Consider the following 23,382-nt stretch of genomic DNA (forward strand, 5'->3'; position numbering starts at 1 on the left):
TCTCTTGCAATTTAACGAATGCACCCGGTACACGCGAGCACGAATCATCATGGCCAATGATTCCTCCGTAATACAAATATGCGTACCCATACTTCTTCACCAAATGCTTCGTGCATTTTCGGAATACTCCACGCGTGCAAATATTACGTTAATCAATTCGAAGAAAGAAAATAACGAAAATTGCGATTATCAAGATTTTCGTTCTCTTTGTTACCACTTTTCGAAAATCGTTTGCGTTATAACAAACGTTATGGTTATGCAGTGAGATACATTTTACTTAGAGCAAAAGTATAAAAAATAATACTTTGAAATAATTAGTTATTTCATATCTCGATTGTTTCTTCAAATTTATTGAAACATTCATTGGGGAAAAAATATATTTATTTTTATTTTGAAGCATTGAATTGAATTTTTCAATAATAATTATATATATATATATAACATAAATAATATAAATTTTTTTCAAATATAATAAAGAATTTTAGATTTAAACTTTTCCTATTGTTATATTTGTGCGTTAACAAATATCTATTATATTTTCAATACAATCAGTTTCATATATAAAAGAACATAAGAAATAATTTAATTAAACTTAAACAATATTAAGCTACTAAAAAAATTATAAAATTGAAAGATTTCTTTCTAAAATTTATCGTATACTTTCTCACGTAATAATTTCCTGGAATCTCAATCTTGATATTATTCCATTTAATCTCTGATCAAAACAAGAAATTTATCATCATATTCATCTCCTTAATAATCTCGTTTCTTCTTCGCGGAAAGAGAAACGATCGTTCATAAAATCCATAATAATTCACAACTGGTCTATTTTCTTTCACCTACCATCTCCATCTTCATCTCTTTCTCCGTTTTTTTCTTTACCTCTTTTCCTCGTCGGTTACGTTCTGCAAATTTCTCACGCATCACAGATTGCATCATGGATCAAAGCTTAGCAGGAAACGAAGCGAGGAATTCTGATGTACAAAACGTTCACTGCCGCGCAACTACTTTTCCAACCCTCTCCTTATCACGCTCGACCGGTGACCGGTGCACCGTTACCTACCTGCGATCTCGATAAAGCAAGTATCCGACAATCTCGTCATCCTCTCACGGCCTACAAGAAACTCCTGAACGAGCGGAACCAGAGAGCGTGGAGGTAAAAGAGGGAGAAAGATGCCGAGTGGCACGATTCACTCGATATCCATTAACCTCCTACCATCTCGAGTCTGCACGGTTGAGGGGAGCCTCTTCCCTTTTTGTTCATCGAAAAGACGCGAGTTTATGCCATGCAGAGAAGTTGTTTTTCGTTTGTTAACATATTGGAATTTTGAGAACGAGATTGATTTGTACCCAAAATGTCCCTTCGTCAAGAGATAAAATTTGGTTTTGGAAATTTGTTTATTGCAAATGAGAGGGAATGGAGATTTTGGAAATGGGATATAATGATGTATCTGAAATAATTCGTGCAATATGTAATAAAAATATTTTTTATTTGAAGAAATTGGGTGTAATCTTTGAAAATGAAGATATATTTTTGCAGGTTTGCAGATTATTATATTATTATATTATTAAAGATTTTGATTTTGTTAATCATCCATTTTTTTGTTGTATAATTTAAGTTTACAATTTTTGCTGATCATGGTCATTTCTATATTTTCGAAAATTAGAATATTTTCAAAATCAGGAGATATCATTGAAAAAAAAAGAAATAAATTAAAATCAATTATTGTGAAAATGAAATATTATCTTTAAATAATTATCAATGAATAAAATGCAATTATAAGTACTAGGGAAAAATGCATATTTGAATAAAAATATTATATTTATTTGTTTTGTTATTTTCTCTCTATTGAAGTGTTCGTCAACAATATTTTGTTATCAACTTGCTAAAGAATTATCAAATTTATTATTTATGCCATGCAGAGAAGACTTCTGAGAGAGAATAGAGATTTTGGAAATGGGATATAATGATGTATTTGAAATGATTTGTGCAATATGTAATAAAAATATTTTTTATTTGAAAAAATTGAGTGTAATCTTTGAAAATGAAGATATATTTTTGCAGGTTTGCAGATTATTATATTATTATATTATTAGAGACTCAAATTTATCTTGGCTGTTGAAAAAATTACATTTGGAGAATTATTCCAAGCTTTAATTACATTTTATGAAAAAAATGTATTAATGCAAATAAAAATTTATATGAAATTATGTAATATAATTTTAATATTTTTATTAATATTTTATTTTTAATTATACATATATACAATAATATTTTCAATACTTTTTACTTATATACAACAATTTTGAAGAAAAAAATTAAAATTAAAAATTAAAATACTGATATTATAAAATAGATAAATTGGTGTACTTTATTACAATTTCATTATCAGAATTTTTACTAATTTTCTATGAATTTATTCTAAACACGATGATTCTAATTATTACGTCTAAATAATAAAGTTGAATCTATGCAGTCAAACTCAATTCAATTTCCAGTAAATCTAAATTAATGAAATCAATATAAAGAATGTTTATATATTCATAGGATTTTAGAAGAAACAGAAAAATTGATATAGAAAAATTAAACAATTTAAGATTTGAGATTAAATAAAGCAAGATTAAATAAAGTCTCAACGAATATTTTTGTATATCAACTTTTATATTTCTTTCAGCTTTTAAAATCGATTCTCCTATGAATATATTAACATATTATATAAAATATTTTATACATTAGATAAATTTTAATAAAAAAACATACAATTAAATACACGATCTATATGAAATAATAAAATTGTATTAAAAATAGAAAATATTTAAATATATTCAATTAGTAAAATTTTTCAATTTCATCTATCTGAAATCAATGAAAACTTATATAAGATTTCTATATAATTTTTCAACGATTAATTACAAGCAACAATTTTCAACATCATGACTCGCTATAAAGAGATACACTTCGGCCGCTTCCCTTCCTCCCTCTCAGGCTTCTTTTCCTCGAGCTTTTCTCCACGTTTCGTTTTACCCCTTGTACAAACGCCCTGTTACGCCTCGGCCATTTAATATTCATACGGTAACACACTCCTTCCTGGTACCGTATTCTCTCGCGCACCTTTCAAAAAATGAACCGTGCCGCGCCATCCCCCTGCTTCCTTGACGAAATAAGAAACTGCATTTCAGAATCGTTGCGCCACTCATCTCGAAAGCTTGATGGCTACTCCCGCCGGCTAATTACCCGCATTTATCGTGCTGCACGTTTAATGTAATTCCACGATAAAGCGGCGAATACCGCGGGGAGCCGTTCACGATGGCTGCTCGATTTTCCTTTGATGAATGCGCATTATCGCGAGAGCAAAGAGCGGATAAACGATCGATATCTCGGGGAAATTCAATGCGGCGGATAATCGTGGATTTCAGCTTTAATACTAGATAAATTTATTTTTTTTTTCTTTTCGTTCGAGAAATTTTTTCATTTTTTCTTTTCATTTTGTTTTCGTTAAGCGAGAAATCTTGGTAAATTTTATGATAAGAAGAGGATTGCTGGTCATTGAAATCGAGAAATTCAGTGTGTATATCGCTAAAATGTGTTTAGAATTTTTATGCACTTATTGTCTTCAATTATGATAACTTTAATAAGCGAAATATTTGGAATAAAGTTATCATAAATTTTTTATTCAACTTTCGTTCTCTCTTCTCCCTTTTCGGGGTTATTATGTAATTTTCTTAAATCTGGACAATCTTTTTAGAACTAAAAATGAAGAATATCGAAGAAACTTTTCTATCGTAAGTTTTATAAAATCAGTATAATTTTTTTTTTTTTTTATTAAGTAAAATGTGAATAGTTATTCCAATGAATGAAAACTTTTTTCCAGGCTTCTTGTATTTTTCTCATAACATAACTTTTAGTGATTACCTAATTTTATGTATGTATAATTATTAGTTATTGCTGATATTAATTTTATTTTCAAATTAAAATTATAAATATTGATCTAGATCGTTTCACTTATTACGTAACAAATATATAGTATTCAATATCAGTAATTTAATCGGATGATACAAGTGAAAAGATTACTCTATATGCAAAAATAAATGAAAAATTTAGAACAATATTTTCTTTATTTAGAAGATCTCTTCTCATATCTGAGGAAATCAATTTATTGAATATATATGCATTCATTATCAAGCTTATTAAATCCATGATTGTTTACATAATATTTAGTATCCTTTCTTTCAAAATTTTTTCAACAAAAAAAAAAGAAATCTAAATATTTTCAACATATTTTATTTTTCTTTCCAATATTTAAATATATTTTAAAAATAAATTTCAATTTTTTGTCTTTAATATAGCCATACAAAATTAATTTGACAAAATTAGTTTGCAGTTAGAAATTGTAATTATTTAATTTCTTTATCCTTTATTTTACTGCAATGACTTATAGTAGTATAACTATAAATACTTTATTTTAGATATATGAAATGAATGATTTATTCAAATCGAAAATTATAATACTTTTTAGATATATCTTCTAATGGAGATCGTAACAAAATTGTGCATTCAAAAGAAGAAGACCTTCTAAAGATAAAAATGAAGTTCTCCAAAAATGTATTGGTAATCCAATATCGATACTATCATCTGACCTATAAAGAGTATCGATTATTTCCAAGATTAAAGGTTTTTTTCGTCCTTATTCTCATATATTATATATAAATGTTATTTTAAGAGCACCAATCCAACTAAATTTTCCATTTTACTCGTCTTTATCGCGAAAAATTGATTAAAAAGATATAATCTTTCCTTCTCTTTTTCTCTTTTTCTCTATATTTCTTCTTTAGAGACACAAATACATTAGAGAAGATGAAACAAATATTCCATTCGAATCAATAACTTCGAATATCGAAAATAAGGAATCGAGAAAAATTAAAAATTAATAAAATATATTTTCCCCTAATCAATACCTGGAATATATTTCCATAAAAATTTATTCCAAAACAATTACATTACGCTATTGCGCCAATTTCGAAACGATTACAAATTTTTGTTTCAACGCGGAACCTAATTGCTGTAATCGTTCCGATATTTCGTCAACATGTACGTCGTTTCGTTTTTCCGCGATTTAGAAAGCTCGTTTCGTATTTCAGGTCAACAAAATAACGTTCCCAATTTTCATTGGTACTGCATTCACGAACAAGTGCACCTGCACGATCGTTGTTGCTAACAGAGCCCTATTACACCGAAAACAGCGAACGCACAATACATCGGCCCCCTCCCCTCAACTCCTTCCATTCCGGTTCAATTATAAAAACCTTTTCCTCGTGGAAACAAAATTTGCCTCGAAAAAAAAAAAAAAAAGTACAATTTATTCTCAACAATTTCAATTTTACTTTCATCGATCAGAATTTCCACTTAATGATTTCCATACATGGTGATTCTTATCTGATGTTACGGCGTATAAATGGTTTTTAACTATGATTAATGATGGAAGAAAATAAAAATCGCAAGTGTATTCGAGCTATGACAGATCAAATTTGAATCTTTCATAAATCTTTTCAAGGAAAAGAAAAATGATTATTTTTGAATCCGAATGCGACGAATTTAAATCTTGTTAAATTAAGTTAAATCGATCGATAATAAATTTGATGAGTAACTTATTAATTATTGAAATTCCGATATAAGATATAAGATTGTAAATAAATAATTAGATCTGTCTACGAATATTGTCTTTTTTTAATTAGAAAAACAGATATAATCTTAGAAAAACATTGTATATTTTCACGTTTTCTGAAAATAAATATATATATTTTAAAAATATTACAAGTTTTGAAATATTTACAAGCGAAGAAGTTAAAATGAAATTACAAATTATTCTATTCATATTCTTTTACGATTTTCTCAAATTTATCGTAAGAATTAAACGAAGCTTTCCAATAATTCTCTCATAATTCAATTACTATCTATCTTAATAAGAGATTCGATTCATTCGATATATATCGAACTGTTTATTCTGATATCCGAAATCAGTTGGCATGAAATGAACGTTTCGCACTGGATTTGATTTAAATTTACAAGTAAATATGTATTGAACTTGATCTCATCGCTAGCCGTGACCGAGCTGTGCTAGCACATTCAATGGCACGAGCAGAAGGATCGTGCTGTGTGCGCGACGGTGGGGTGGTGGTATACGTTCGGCCGTGGTGAATGTGCACCCCCTCCCCCTTCCCCCACCCATGTGCAACTGCATGGCGATGCAGAGACGTTGGATGCATCCTGTTGGAAAGTATAACGAGCTCGAACCTAGCTCTCGGGGTCGATGGCTCATGGTTTCGCCTTGCCCTCTCCAACGTTCGCCCATCCTTTTCCTTTCCCCTCTCCACCTTTTGACCCTTTTTCTCACTCTGTCTTGCTCTATCCCCTCATTACCTCTTTTTCCAGCCCACCATCTTTTTTCCCTTGTCCTCGTCAGTCGTTCTGACAGTGGTCTATAACTTTAAATTCAGGACCAATCCAACCCGGTCAACCGAGATATACTTCATATGTGTCCAGTGATGGTTACGGGAATAGAAAACGTTTTGACGGGAATTCTTGAAAGATAGATCAAACGCGTTTATGGATACGCTGTTATGGATAGTTGGAATTCGTGTGGATACATTTTTGCGGTTTTTCTCGTATATAAAGGAATGTCAAAAGTGAGCTGTTTATGCTGTTTTGTTGTTTCGATGATGGAGAAAAGAGATATTTATGTAAAGTGATAATTTGGGTTAAATTGTTTGGTGAAAATATATAATGAAATAGATGTAGAATGTAATATTGCTGATGTCATATAGGGGTGGGTTATTGTATATCATATGATTATAGATGTCTTCCAAATGCGTTTTATATTAGAGTATTTTTGATTATCTGGTATAATGAATATAAATGAAATGAAAGAATAAGCTACAGCTAGATCAAAACGTACATTTTCATATCATTTTTTATTATTTTTTTTTTTTGTATAATATATCATATTTGTGAATCACATCTACACATTAAAAAATTTTATGTTCATTTTAACTATTTAAATATTTTAAATATATTCAGTACGTTTAATCTTTAAATCATTTTCGATCATGTTATTTTTTGTTTTGATTTTTAAAGCTTTCTTATTTAAAAAAATTTTTTTATATAAATGAAAATGAAATTGAAATATAAAAATCTAAAAATCCTAATAAGATAGAAAATGTCTGGTAGATAATATTATATTTTGGAAATATTCTATAAAAAAATCTTATTTTTGTAATGTAATCAATAATAATTATATGTAATATAATTTTCTGAAATCAGATAAAATAAATAAATATCTAATTATTTAATTTTAGAAATTTATCGAAGAATAATCCTTTCTTTAAGATAGTTTATAATATCATATTACTATTATATAGATTGATTGATAATTGGAAAGAAAGACATAAAGAAATAAATTAAAAGTATAGAAATTTATTTTCGACTTTGTTTTCGAGAAAATTGAGAAAAATGTAATCAATAAATTTTTTATACTTTTCATATTTGCTCTATTTTTTTATAACTTTTGTATACAACATTTTGAATAATAGCATATGGATGAATATTATAAAAATTATTTATAAAAGATTAAAAATAATGAACTAAATGTAATATTTCATGAAAAAAGAAAACATTATTAAGAGATGATATAGACAAATATAATGATAATATATAACATAAGCTAATAAAATAGTAGATTGGTTATTTGTTAAACTAAGACAGAGAAACTTACATATCAAGTACTGATAGAAAAGATCAAAAATATTGAAAAATATTAAGAGGATCATCAAGAATATTCTTACTAAATAATTTAATTAATTAACTTCATCTTTCATTTGTTCATTTGTTCAAAATAAAGAATAATAGAAACAAAAGCACTGATAAAAAATAGAAAACTTAATATTTAAATAGAAAAGAAAAATAAATTATGCAAATACCACAATAAAATTCCATTATATCTGTATCATGAAAGATGAGACTATATTTATTCAAATTTATAATGATTAAAAAAGTTGCTTCTAATTATCGCATATATTTTTATCATTACAAAATCATGTTTTATCAAAAGTCTTCTTACAAGAAGAACAACAATTGAATCACAAAATGCTTGACCACTTATCATGCATAATAATACAAGCAAATCTAAAATTAGTTTTTCTTATTGTTTAAAAGAAAGAAATAAATGTATTAAATAAGTATTACATTACATATTTTCGAAAAAAATAAGCCAAGATACAACAATGTAAAATAGATATTCCAAATATTAAAATTAACTCCATTTCTATTCCTACCTTCACACTGCCTGAACAGAAAGTCACGTGAAAACGTAGCGACATTGAAGGCGTTAAGTAAAACACGATGTCGAGCCAGTGTGTTCTTGGTAAGTGGTAAAACGCTTGCATCGTAGTAACTATCGTTTAACTCTCAACGTGATGAAACGACGGCGAAGGAACCGGAAGAAGGTGTCGTCTCGTCACCTTAGTCGAGCAAATACGACGCAAATTCGATACGAGATCTCCCGCCTCAGTCAAGTCGAGAATGAGATACGGCATAGCTGCACCTGGGAATAGTCGAGCTTTCTCCTTTCAAACCCTTTCCCTTCAACCTTCAGCCTCCTCCCCCCTTTTCAGCCTGTGTCTCTTGCCCCTCTTTCACCTTCCATCTTTCCCTATCCATCCACCTGCCTTTCACGATAACGCGTCGGCCAAAGTAACACGTCGGTTTGACTGATGTCGCCTGGCGACGTAAACGCCCTCCGGGAGATGGCTTCCGGTTTGATGGCGCAACTGTTCTCCAACTGTCTGTTGTCCCAGAAAGACAACTATCGCATAGGCAAAGATCGGCCGATATTCTTGGCTATCGATGTTGGCTCGATTCGACGATTAATTTATAATATTTGTTTTGTTTAATATTCGATTGATGGAGAATTAAATATTGAGTTGATTTTGAGAGTAAATTCATTTACTATAATGTATCCATATATCTAGTTTTTAAATCATTTAAAATTTGAATAATTATCGTGAAATTTCGAAATATTAAGTACGTAATAGAATTTGGTAAACTATTTATTGACATTCATTTACTTAAATTTATTTTAAGAGCAAATGTTTTTCTCACAAATAATTATATTTATAAATTTATAAATTGTGTAACTAAAAACACAAATTATCCTGTTCTATATCTAACTATTACGAGTTTTATTAATCTATATTGATTTCTAATTTTAGATAGGGAATAAATATTATACGTCAACATTGAATATTACTCTCATAAAATGAATTTGTTATAAACAATAATGTATACATTATTTGGAATTATTTATTTTATCAAAAACTGACATAATTTTAAGATTTGAATTCTCTTTAAGATAATCTCTCGATTTAAAAATTGTGGATTTTTGGTATGGAAAGTTCTCTCCTCTGGAACAATTTTGTTTACTTCATTTAATATTTTACAACTATCGTAAAAATTTATATATTATTGACTCGAATGAAAGAGAAAATATTAAATTCTCAATATAAAAAATTTCTTTATTTCTTTATTATTCTTTTACATACAATAATTTTCATGCTTCGTTGCTGATAGTTCAGAATTATTATAATAATTTATATATTTTTCACTCGAATAGAAAAAAATGATAAACAAATAAAATAGAATTTAAAAAATGAAAGCTATAATTATAAATGATATGGTCTTATAAATGATTAAACAAATAAAAGCTTTATGTTTATAATACATTCAAAATAAGAAATATAATATATTAATATAGATTATATTAATTCATAATTTAATCTTACAAGAAAGTTTATATAATCATATCAAAAATTTAAATTAAATAAATATTAAATTAATATGATATAATATGAACAAATGATAAGGGAATTTATTTAAAAAACTCATTTAAAAAATTTTTTATTATTAAATTATAATCTATATTATATAGATGCATTTCAAAAATTAAACATAACACGTAAGATATAAATTTAAAGTTTTCAAGGTTATGTAATAAATAAGATAAATACGTAATATTATGCCTTTTGCATAATACATTGCAGTAGAATTAAATGATTTGTCAATTACTTTACAAACTTTTATCGCACAACAATTTGTCTTCTTCAAAAGAGAACATTATTTTCTCTCTATTCCTGGCAATTGAATGTAAACAGGTTTTCATTTCTTTTCATAGTTTAACAATTTTATCCCATGTTCACTTACATACAACCAACGAGGAAACTTCATTTCCTGCTTCCTACATATAAAACGTCGACCTCTTCTCACTTAACGTTTTATAAAAAAAATCACTAGAATTAGAAAGTATTTAAGCATTCTTTTATTTTTGCTTTCAATCGCATTTCAACCCAATTTCATTTCACTTTATTCTTCATTTAAATCTAGAAATAATTGACTTCGCTTTTAATACTTTACTAAAAGTTGCAAGAAAATATAATTAACTTCAATAAAAATTATATAAGAGAGAGAGAAAAAAAATATGCATATTAGACTTAATTTTTAGATAGATTTGTTATTACGATTGCATAAAACACGAATATTCGTGCCAAAAGAATTCTCTTTATTTTTTTAAGTATAATTTGAATTTGAATTTTAATTTCGAATATAGATATTTCAGAATTATCTTAACAGGAGTTATATTAATCGATATATTGGCAAAAGAAGATCAATAAATGTCTTTATTTGATTTAAATCTTTTTGATTTTTATTCATTTTAAAAATTTAATTTATAATAACAATACTTATTGTTTGGTACTTGAAAACAATATAACACTTAACACTTAAAAACTGGATCATTGAAAAAATTCAAAATACAGAAAATAAATTCAGAAATTTTTGAACGTCTTTGATAATCTTTAAAATCAATGCAAAACATATACTGAAAATCATTTTCAACAATTTCTGAAACAGAATACCAGATTTTAATTTTTCTATTTTTCTATCTAAAAAATATTCCCAAATAAAATTCAGAAGATAAAAAAAATTATGAAAACTTAAGAGTCGAGTTCATTGTTTATAAACTTTCATTAAACGATGAAAGTAATTTAGCCAAAAGTCGTTGATCAGTCGTTTTTTCGAAAACTGAGAGAACTTTCATGTTCCCGTTCAAATGATCGCCCGATTTGAACAAATTTCCCGATGAATGCAGCCCTCTTCCGTGTTGCTGGACACGGTGAAGACATCAGAAGAAATTCGCGTTTCACGCATCGACGGTGTTTCTCGAACACGGCCCCGCTCAAAGTGGGCGAAACTTTTTATCGGAATCCCCTCGCTTCCGATTCCAGAGATATTCCTTGCTGAGAGATAAGAGCGTGCTTCTTCGGTCGTTGACTCGTCGGTAAAATATTATTTCCGCCTGCACTCGTCCTTCCTAAAGCACCGTGTCTCGCGCGTAACGCAAAAGGACCGTCGGCTCCTCATCCTACGTCGCTCTTTTTCTTTTTTTCTTCTTCTTCTTCTTTTTTTTTCTCTCTCTCTCTCTCTTTTTTGCGAGCTGAAGAGCGAGGGTGGATCAAAAGGACGCGGCTTCTCGGCGGGACGCTCATATGGGAATACACAATGCGGGAGCGTAATGGTAAACGTGCTGTCAAAACTGTACACGGCTTCAGATCTATCCACACTTTGCAAGCAAGGGTTTTTGGCGTCGGTAAAGTACACAAACCGACCCTTGATTGATTTTTATTTTACTCTTTGTTCTTTGTACTCTGAGTATTTCCGTGTATTTGTGTATGACGTAGGAATGAATTTTATATTTACATATATATGTATACGACGTATCGAAAGTGATAAAAATAAATGTAAATGTTATTAAATTCTTACATTATATTCTTATATTTCTCTATTAAAATCTCAATTTCTTTGTTAATTGATAAAATTGAAATTATTAACATGGAAATATTGAGATGATATCATACATTAAATAACGTTCCAGTAATTGAAAGAAATGTTTTTTTAAAATTTAATTTTAATCTAAGAATAGTCTTATCTAATTGTAACAGCATTTTGTCCAAGAATCATTTGATTAAAAACAGTTCAATAACATTTATCTAGCCAAATATTTACTAGCATTGTAATTAAACATAAAAGTAATTGAATTTTATAAATACAATCCATATTGATGCAAAATATTAATAATAATTAATAATGAGAAAAGATTAAATATTTATTTATAATACACAGTGTGCAACGTATTAAGCATAAAAATAAAAAATAAGGAATATTAAAGGAAACAATAAAATCAATTGAGTAGCAAAAAGTTAAAATTCGAATCAATGGCATATTCTTTGAAAGAATTTTTCTACAAATTACTAAAACTTTGATATAAATAAAAAATACGAAAACTATATGAGATTTCCAATTATTTATAATAATAATTATTTAAAACTAAAACTCGAGAAAAATGAATAATTCACAGAAGATACATTTTTAATGATTTGGGACATGTTACATGTTCTTAACTTCAAAATTCTTGAAAGATGGATCAAGAAATATCAGAGATGCTTTATAAATCCCATGGATTTTCCACGAGATCCGGTAAAGATTACTATCCTTTGATCCTGATAGGATATATGGCTAACAGCTCGTCTGATGCACTCTCTTTTAAAAATCGTAGACCCCCTCTGAGATTGAATTTCAATTTCAATTTTAATAAATGTCAATTAATACGTTTTATAATATCGGAAAATAGTTTGTCTCTAGTGTAGAACGAAAGTCAACGAAAAATAAAAAGAAATCAAATAAGATAACACTGAAGCATGATGTTGCGATTTGAATAAAATTTTTATTCGGTGTATTTTCTTTGATATAATAATAATTATCATTTATATATGTAATCATTATTATTAATTATAAATAAATAAGATTGACAATTAGACCACATCAACTTCGAAATCTGTTACAACATATAGTTTGTTGTTTATTCTTGCTTATTTATTATTGAATTATTATCGAATTATAAGATTGAATTTATCTAAAAGTTCTCTATGTTATAAAAAAAATATACATAAAGCTTCATATTTAAATAAACTTATATTCAATATAAAAGAAAAATTATATATTTTGAATTGTATCTTCCAAAAGTTAATTCTAAAAAATAATAATATTCACTTTGTTGTATTCTTACAACGGGAATAGATTCTTAAAATATTAAAAAATTCAATTCTCAAAATCGAATATTAATGCAAACAAACTTTTCATTATCTAAAATCTAAATTTTTACAAGTAGTTAGCAAATATCCTTTTAAACTCATCATCAAATAACAAGCTGCCGAACACGATAGAATTGTATTTTTCCCCAATCGAGTTTCACCGCGAAAAGTGATTTCGATAAAAGAATTAATACACCGATTATCCCGACGGATAAGGGATTGCGCGCGGTGTTTGCCATCTGAAAGGGAGGCGAAAGATTTCTATCTATCCGCATTGGTCCATTTCACGACCCCCGTTCGCCTCCGTTCGGATATTTGCTACCGTAATCTTTTTATCCTTTTCCTCGTGTTCATGGTCTGTGAAATAGAGGAAAGGAAAAAGGCGGAAGAGCACGGTGTCCAACCAGCCAAGGAGCAATATCGTCCTTCAGACGACTGCTCATCTTCAGAGGAGACATCAGTTCCTCCTCCGCCTTTGCAATCCCTCTCCTTTCCCCAATCCTCCCCTTCCTCGTCCTTCTCCGGGCGAAGGAGCATCCTCGGACTGCAAATTAGTCTCGGGATCTCGAGAAAGAAGAATCGTGTGTCCCCTTTTAGCGAGCGACCCATTGCAACATCATCCCTCGGCTTTGCTCCATGACCCCTCTAACACGGTTACGCCACGGAGCGTCGTAAATAAACCGCGCACGTAGCCTCCTCCTTGCCAGAAGCGTGGCAACAGTTTGTAGCTAACAGCATGAATCAGCTACAGGCGATGCGGTTTGTTTTGCTGGCCTACTTTCTTACACGGTGGTCTCCTTTGAAAGGCTCGATCGAAAGTGGCCGCATCCTTCTTGCTCTTTCGAGGTCAATACGACGCGTTGAACCTTGCCAAGGAACATTGATCCCGATTCCTGAAATGGCCAGTGAAAGTGAGGAAGAAGCGAGCAAGATGGTATCACGCAACAAATGACAAACGTTTCGCTTTTTTTAATTGAAGGATACGCATTTTACGGAGAGATGAATGTGCATAGGTTTTATTGAATAAGATTATTGTAAGTGGTGATTTGTATGTTATGAGTAATGTTAAAAAATGAGATGGAAAGGATTTATTGAAAAATATCGTTCGTTAAAAGCGAAATTGTTAGTTAATAGAACAAAGATAAAATATTAGTAAAATAATATTAGTTTAAATAGGTTTTAATAGTTTAAATTGTTTGAGGAATCATATTATTTGCTCTGCTAGAAATATTTGCATAACGATCTTTTATTATCCGGGTTGACTTTTTATTGTTTTCGATTTCAAAAAGCTTAATTTACTATACAAGTGATACTATATAATCAAATTTTTATAATAAAAATAAAAATTCATTATTCCAGCACAAGATTAAAAATATAGAAAAAAAATGATAAATTACATTAATAGAACAATTAAGAAAAATATTAGCATGATAATGATAGAATAAATGTTAATAACATATTTGTCGAAAAATTTTTCTATGTACGCTCATCCACAAAAGTTTTTATATTTTATAAAAAGGATTATTCGTTGAGATTCAAACTGATCGAGAAAATCAATATTTTACAGAAGCTAGATAATTTTCACTGCGACGTGATCGATTAGCATGTAATATCATACTTAAATCAAATTTACATAGAACGTTACATTATGTTTGTACAGGTTCAATTTTTCCATACCATTTTATATATTGATTTTGTAATAAAAAGCATATTATTTTATTATATAATGATATGATAATAATTTTTTAATATGTAAAAAAATAATAAACTAGCTATTTTGACATAGAATGTAAATATTCATTTGCATATTTATTTCAATGAAAATTCTATATGATCTTTTTATAAGCAATAAACTATGTATTCTATATGTATATATTCAATATATCTAATTAACAAATATAATTAAAAATATAAAAAAGATTATCAAAAATGAACTGCTAAATTCGCTTGTAAATCATAATTTTTTAGAATCGTTTGTTCAGAAAATATTTTGCAAGATTTTCGAAGAGTAACATTTACTCGCTGAAGATATATAAAGTTACAGAACATGGTGAAATATTATTATTCTTTGTGGACGAAATGTATGTTCTCAGTGTTGTTATTTTTAGCGGCAACAAGCGGAAAGATGCAAAACAATTTTTAGTGCATAAAATATAAAGTTTTCTGTCGCAGTACGAATCTGCTACATCTTTTGTAAGAAACTTAACGCTCGTGATAAATGAATTTGCCGTGCAAAGTATATAACCGTCTAATGCGTTAATTAAAAAACTTTTCTCGACTTTTACAACTCGTTACAGCGATAGCATTCTCTTGAAATTATTATAGCGAAAAGACTTTAACGTAAGCTTCAACAAAAGAAACTGCAACGATAATCTATTTCTTTTTTTTTCTTCTTCTTTTGAAAAAATTTTTATCAAAAAATTCTGTGTAAATTCATTTCACTTTGGATAAAACGATAGATTTTGTAATATATGAAAGGAAAAATTTAATGATATATTTCTATGCGAAAATTTCATTTAAATTCAGTGAGAATTAATTAGGTTACATTAAATTAGGTAATGATATTCGAAAATTGAAAATATACCAAAGTCGAGTAATATCGAGGTTCATGCAATTAAAATCTATTGGAAAGATGTTAAAGAAAAATTTAAAAATATATATATATATTTTCATAAATTCCTTATACATAATAAATTATCTTAATGATTGAAAAAGTAATCAAATTGCAATGAAATAGATCCATTTACTTAGAACAACTTTCTTAAGTAAACCTAAAATATATTTTGAAGTATAATAAAAAAAATTATTTTTTTAATTTTCTACAGTTTTTGCAAAACTATTGGCATATTTACACTTCTCATTTCTACGAATGAATAACATTTTGTTTACAAACATCGTGAAACGATTATCGTGCCAGATACTGGTTTAAAATTTATATCGATGAATCGATTTGAATGGTTTTGAATATTCCACTCCCGCGTTTTCAATTATTCCGTTCTATTGTTTTATTGTTCTCGTTGCGATCGATTTCGAATTATGCTAATAAATTCTCTTGCAACTTAACTCCCGGAAGAACTAATTAAAACTTTTCTAATTCCTCCCACTTCTAATTACGGGAAAATCGCGAGTGAACGTTTACGACGATTTCAGATTGAAACTGTAAATTCATTCGTCGGATTATTGATTCAACAGTCAGGAAACTTACTGAATGATCTGTCCTGAAAACGTCCCCATTTAGCTTGAAATTAGTTCACACAATTTCATGAGAGTTAATTACGATATCTGTAAATGAATATCTTTTGACTGAATTAATTGCGACTGAATAATTACAATCTGCAAGCTTTTTTATATTATTCAATATTGGATAATTATTGGATTAATTTAGTTCTAATCAAACTAATCCAAATGATTAGTTTAAAAAAATTAAATATAAAGAGGAGATAATATACATATATATTCTAAATTATGATCATTAAAAAATTACAATGATTTTAATAATTATCGAAAAATGTAAAACATGGAATCGTAATAGAGCTCAACTTGTTATAGTTGTTTCATAATATAAAATTACTATTAAATTAAAATACATACTTAAATAGTTTAAAATAAATTTAATTCAATTTTGATAAGTTAATTTTAGCTAAATAGAAGTTTTGATAGGAAATTGATGCAATTTCAATTTAAAATTTAATATTCCTAACAAATTTTTACGTGAATAAATAATATGACAAGAATATTATTACAGAAAATCTGTGCAAAACATCGTGTATATTTTATAAAGTATATGAAATTTTTGGGATATAATTTTTTATTTATAAAGCAAATTGTTTAATTGAAGTTGTACTTATTAAAAACTTTTACAATGAATATAAAATAACAAAAATAAAAAATAAAAATTCAATTTTTATTTAAATTAACAATAAAGATCTTCTTTCACTTTTGGATCATAGAGTAGATAAAGTCTCCTCTTTTACTTTAGTACTTTAGTACTTTTACTTAATTACAACAGTAGTATTGAAAATGATCAAATTCTTATGATCTCTAATCGAAGAGATTTTTTATTGATTACTGTTTTATGTTTTATTGATTTATGTTTTAATGTATAAAAATATAACATTATATAAATTTAACATAAATAATTATTGTAATTTATTTCGTACGATTAATATTCCATTATTTAAAATTAAATAAAAATATAAAAATAATCGGCAAAAATAATTTCCGAAATGAATATAAATAAATATTGTTATCTTTATGCAAATTATCCATCAATTATTAAAATATTATAATATACTTTTAAATACAATCGAAAATAAAATAAAAGATTAGAAGACATGAAAATATAATAAATTTAAATACAATATATTGAAACCTAAATATTCTCTAACAAATGACTATTAATGAAAAACTTCAATATAAAATAATTGTCAAATGCTAAATTAATTAAAACAGTATATACGGTTTTATTTCAATATAAACATTTTCCTTCTATTATTTTTTGAAACCTTTATCATTTTAAAACCCTGTATGAGACATATACATATAACTTCTCTTATTTAACATTATTTAACATTACCTTTTTTATCCATATTATCTCTTATAATTATCTCTGAACGCAGACAAACTTTTTGAAACGCTATCTCCCCAACCTCTGTCGTTCTTCGTTTCAAGATCAACAATGCTACAATCGTCCCTCTCGCCAATCAAACTTTCCGTTTAACTTACATTTGCCATTGAACGCAACAAAGGCGTGCCTACAATCATCAGACAATTCCCCTCCGATCAGTTATTTTATCCGAAAGTTGATTGAATAGCTGCCGCGCCAACAAGATACTTAAAACGATTCCCATCTAACTGGTCTCGATGCCATTGTATATCTAACGTCTAATTGTAAATGCAACGCGCCATCTACCCACACTCTTCGTTCAATTGTTTGCAACACGTTAATGAATCCTGTGTATGTATTGTTCCCTTATCGAATCATATGTTCTATACCTTTCCTATGATCATATGGTTGATCGAAACATTTGAATAGATGTGATGACATCCATGAACGATATCAATGTGTTTTATATATCTGTATACGAAAATAGAATTTTTACTCGTTTCAATGAAGTTTGATAAGATGATAAGTTTATATTTGCATTAAAATAACTAAAATTGTAATCGCTAATCTTGAAAAGATAAAATTTGAAAAATTTGTCAAATCAACTATTATGTATATATTATTATTTTATGTTATTTTATATTTCAAGTTTAAATTTGGAAAATTTTTTTTAATATTTTGTGTAAAATATTATAATTGTAGAAATTTAGATTATTTACATATATATTAATTATTTTAATTATTATTAGGAAAAATAATATCTTATTACGATGCTTGACTAAGCAATTTTTTCAAATTTTATATATACTTTTCTAATTGTAATTATAATTGAAGATATTTTTAAGAAATGAATTTATAAAATGGCGAATTGAGTAAATTAATTATTAATAATTATTGTTATGTTTTTCAAAAACATTTCTATTTCTATAAAAAGTATAAATTTATTATTACAGTAATAGCATTTGGAAAATGAATTAATATATCTCAATAATTAAACAAATTATTCTTATTTCCAAAAATCGCAATATATGTATATAAAAGAAATATATTTATACATATATTTATAAAATTCTATTAATTCATTATAATATAAATAGATATTTTTATTGTTTATTATATAAAATAATTTGGAATAAGTACGTAACTGTTGTTACTATAAATCTATTACTGTAAACTCTTTACTTTTTTGCTTTTTAAAGCTATTACAGCTCAGAAAACAAATTATAACCCGCTCTAAAATCACTGATTAAACTTAATTCACTTAAACGCATTACTTTCGTTATAAAAATTTTGAATAAATAAATATCATCATATATCATGTGAACACAAAGAAGAACTGGTGAATAAAGTTGCCGGTGAAGAAACGCGGCAACAACGAACTCTACATAATCAAAGAACAAAAACACTGCACCTATCTCAACTGTTTTTGTATTAAATTGTAGAAAAAAAAACATTTATACACACGTGGCAATTTTATTTACATTTATTTATCATAAAACCTATCCTCCTTTTGTCAAATTTTAACGAAACAGACGAGAGTCACGTTCTAAGCCGCTTCTTACGAGAGACTCGAAATAGAGAGATAGCTTAGTCAGGCCTGCAACACGGCCAATTGTGCGTTACGCAGTAGATACGGGCAAAAGAGGGGTTGCCTAGCTGCTTTAACGCCGCCAATTCGCGTGGCTTGACTACACGCGTGCGATCTCCCTCCCCGTAGCGTCATTTCCGGCTGACACCGGTATTGTGCAGACTACATTGTCCCCGCGTGTATTCAATGAGACGGCCCGCGGCAACTAACCGTCAGGAGTAGTGGGGAACCGGCAAGGGGAGGAGGGCCAGGGAGAACAGCCAGAGAAACTACGAGCAGCAGAGATGATGCCGCTCTCTACTCTACCGGCTGCCTCGACTCGTAAGCGAACGAGCTTCCTTGGAACAATGAATTGTTCTGGAAGATGTCATTGTCCGATCGCTCGCGGGGTCCTGTCACGTCTCGCATAGTAAACTCTTCTCCTCATCGCTGCCCGATGTGCAATGTCTTAATTTCCCGTTTATTGATCGGCAGATCGGGAACTTTGTCAGTTCACAAATTCCAGGAATTTATATCTGGTTTTGTACCATTGTAGGTGCGTTTGGATATTGAAAAGAGTACATGGGTTCTTGTTATGGCAGTAAGTAATACGTATTAAAATATGTAATATGTAACTTGGAATACATTTGAAAATTTAATTTCAAAACAAATATAAAAATCTTGGCAAGATTTATTTATTAAATTTTGAAGAATTTAAGTTCACGTTGAATAAAATAAAAAAATGCGATGGCATGTAACGAATTTTAATTGCTTATAATTTAACATTTTGCGGGAAATGTTGCGATTGCAATTTTAAATAAAACAAATGTTCCTTTTTTATTTTTATAAAAATTAGAAATATATCTATATTTAATAAAATCTTTTATTTCTAAATTCAAATCAATAATAATAATCAATAATAATCTTTGTTAATTGTCTACTATATATGCAAAAAATAATTTAAAAATCAAAAATAAAATCAATAAATAAACCAAAGCCTTAACATTTTTGTACGCCAACTTTTATATTTAGTTGTGGTTTCTAAAATTAAATCCATGAATATATTAATATTTCCTGTATAGAAGAAAGTATTCTCTTCGTGTCATATATTATCCTAATTTTAAAAATTAGTAAATAAATTTTTATAAATACCTTCTTGAAAAATATTTTATTATTTTTTATGCAAAAATCATTTTTTTTTTCTTAACTGAAGATATCAAATACATACAAATGCAGAGAGAATTTACATATTCGCTTTTATGCTTCAAATGATAACTCGGGGAAGCTGAAAACGATCCGGTAGGGTAACTTTTATTTCCGATTTCACAATTATACTCCGTACGATATATAGGGTTGCCTCTCATGCCTCAATGTTCACGGCTCTTATCGCGGCAAAAGATTCAATGCGCGGTAAGTTCGACGAGATGATTTCATTGCGGGTACGGTCGATATGGTCTGTTACACAGAGTGAATAGTCTCGATTATATCAATGGTTGGCGTAAAATTCGAACCACCGCGATAACGACGAGTTTTTTATTTGCTACCACCGAGAAATCTCGAAAGGATGAGTATTAATACGTGAATAACGAATCGAACGCCGTTTATATTTTAATGCAGAGAAATATTTCAATGTTTGAAACAAGGAAGCGTGTAGCCAACACCGACACGAAAATGCATCGAAACACTTTGTCTATGCGGATATAACATCAGCGAATTCCATGGAAAATTTCCAATGAAATTTCCAGTAAATTTTCAGTGATTTTCCATTATTCAATGAAACATATTTTAATGAAACACACTTTTTGAATATTTCTAAATATTTTTAGAATATTTCTAGAATGATAAACAATATCAATAATTTTTATTCAGATTTTGAAAAAAATCTCAAATATAAAATGCTTGTTCGGTATCAAAAGACATTATGTTGGAAAGGAGAAAAAGTATTGAATCGTTATTGGTATATCATACTGATAAAGCAAAAATTTTGATTGATACATTAGCAGATATTGTATAAAGTTATTATTATTATTAATTTAATTAATATTAAAAGTCTTAATATAATAATTATTATAATGAGAATATAAAATACTATAACCAATATTACATAAAAAAAAAGAAATGAAAGTCTCAAAGCGTTAAAGAGAAAAGATAAAATTAATTTCATGTCCTAATATCTACAAATAAATATATAAAAATATATAAAAATTCATTAAATATCGTATAAATGTTCATTTTTATTAATTTTCTTTAAATTTTTAACAAATAGATTGTTTACAAACTAGAAAAATAATAAATAATATATATTATTGAAAACAAGAGGTCTTTCCATAAAAAAAAAAAGAAAAAATATTGAAGGATGTATTAATTTATTAACATAGAAAGATTTGTTGTTAAAAGCAACAAATTATAATATTTAATCGAAAACAACGCCGATCTAAAAAGAAAAGAAAAAGAAAATAAACAAACAGATTTTCCATGATATAATCCTGAAGTATTTTTTGTTTCTTTTAATAAATAAAATCATAATTCACTAATCCTGTTGCTAATTTAGTCATTGCATTCTTTATTACAGTAATTTGTTCTAAATATATAATTATATATACATATTAAATTCAAATTTTATTTTAAAAGTTAGTAAAGAAAATTTTAATTCTTGAATTTTATACAAGGTAAATTTAAATAATAATAAACAAATAATAATCACATTCAATTTAAAATGATAAAGAAAACATACAAGAAGAAACATTTAATATACATTTACAATAGAACAAAACAAAGAAAAATTATTATATGGAAAATATCTCGATTAACAAATAAATTAATAAACAGACTTTATAACAACTCTTGCTAGAAATACAAGAATTCATTCAAGCAATGTAGAATAATAAAAGTCTTAAAAAACTACAAAAAGTACATAATTAAAGAAACTTTAAATACACACATATAAAGAATATCATCATGCAAAGAAATAATAGAGCACAACAGAAGAATACAAGCTGAAACAGACACAAAAAAACATAATACAGCACCAAGATTACACATCAAGAACTCACATTCTCAAGAGTCTTCAGTCACTAGGCGTATTTTTACACATTCAACAAGCTATTATACTCAAAACAACAGTAATAATCACAATGAAACAACATGTAAGGAACCCTAATCACGTGATCATTAAACCACGAATAAATGACAAAAATAATAACATAATAAAAATTTCAAATGTTACTAAATTTCGATAAAATCAATATCTATCTAAAAATATTCAAATCTACATACTATTATACCACATCCATGTGCTTAGAATAAAATCATCCAATATATTCACAATACTTTTCAAACACATCCATATAATTTCCCTTATGCACGTAAGCAAATGATATGTCTTTTAATACACTCTGATACTCGTTCAGACATACGTATTTGAAAGGGAGGTAGGGATTCAAATATCAGGAGAAGCGGCAGACGGTAATATTCCGTCGACGGAGCGAGTCCGCGAATTAGCACGACGTTATACTACAGGCAAGTGCTTGACTCGATGGGAAGTAATATTGTCCGAGGTCCTGTTTCAACCACTTTAGTTCCTTTAAACAACGGGCTCCACGCCAAAACTGCCAACCCTATCCGACTCGACTCCGAGATTTCTGAGGGGTTCCGTATTCGCGTCACGGAGTCCGGTTAAATCCAAAGATACGTGGAATATGGGATAGGGAAAATGAATTCGCATAGAGTATTCTCTGCGTCGAACACGCGATGCTTATGGCTACTAATGAATTTTTACTATTCGAGGCAACGTTCTCTTCGTATTTTACATACACGTTTTTCTATTCTATTATTTTTATAATGGAATGTATGGAAGTCAATGTATAGGGTGTATCAATAAATCACGAGATTTTTCACGATGAGTGAACAAGTGATCTATTATGGATATAATAATATTTATACAACAGGAATTTATTGAAGTTCATTTATAGAAGGAAGTAATTTTCAATGCATAAAATAACATTGTTGCAAATAT

At 28.1% G+C, this 23,382-nt stretch overlaps 1 protein-coding gene and 1 long non-coding RNA gene across 2 annotated transcripts in view; one reads left to right on the forward strand and one right to left on the reverse strand.

Moving 5' to 3' along the window:
* The window catches only part of Dscam2 (Down syndrome cell adhesion molecule 2), a 183,340-nt gene that overhangs the window by 31,635 nt on the left and 128,323 nt on the right, over positions 1-23,382 (forward strand). The window lies entirely within an intron of this gene.
* LOC147658542 (uncharacterized) lies at positions 12,808-19,380 on the reverse strand. The gene is made up of 2 exons (XR_015294700.1): positions 19,282-19,380; positions 12,808-14,087 (listed from the first exon to the last, which is right to left on the reverse strand). It is a non-coding gene; the product is annotated as an uncharacterized LOC147658542 (long non-coding RNA).

The sequence above is a fragment of the Apis florea genome, unplaced genomic scaffold, assembly GCF_048593485.1.
Source record: "Apis florea isolate Af1SG1 unplaced genomic scaffold, ASM4859348v1 contig_2190_pilon, whole genome shotgun sequence".
NCBI lineage: Eukaryota > Metazoa > Arthropoda > Insecta > Hymenoptera > Apidae > Apis > Apis florea.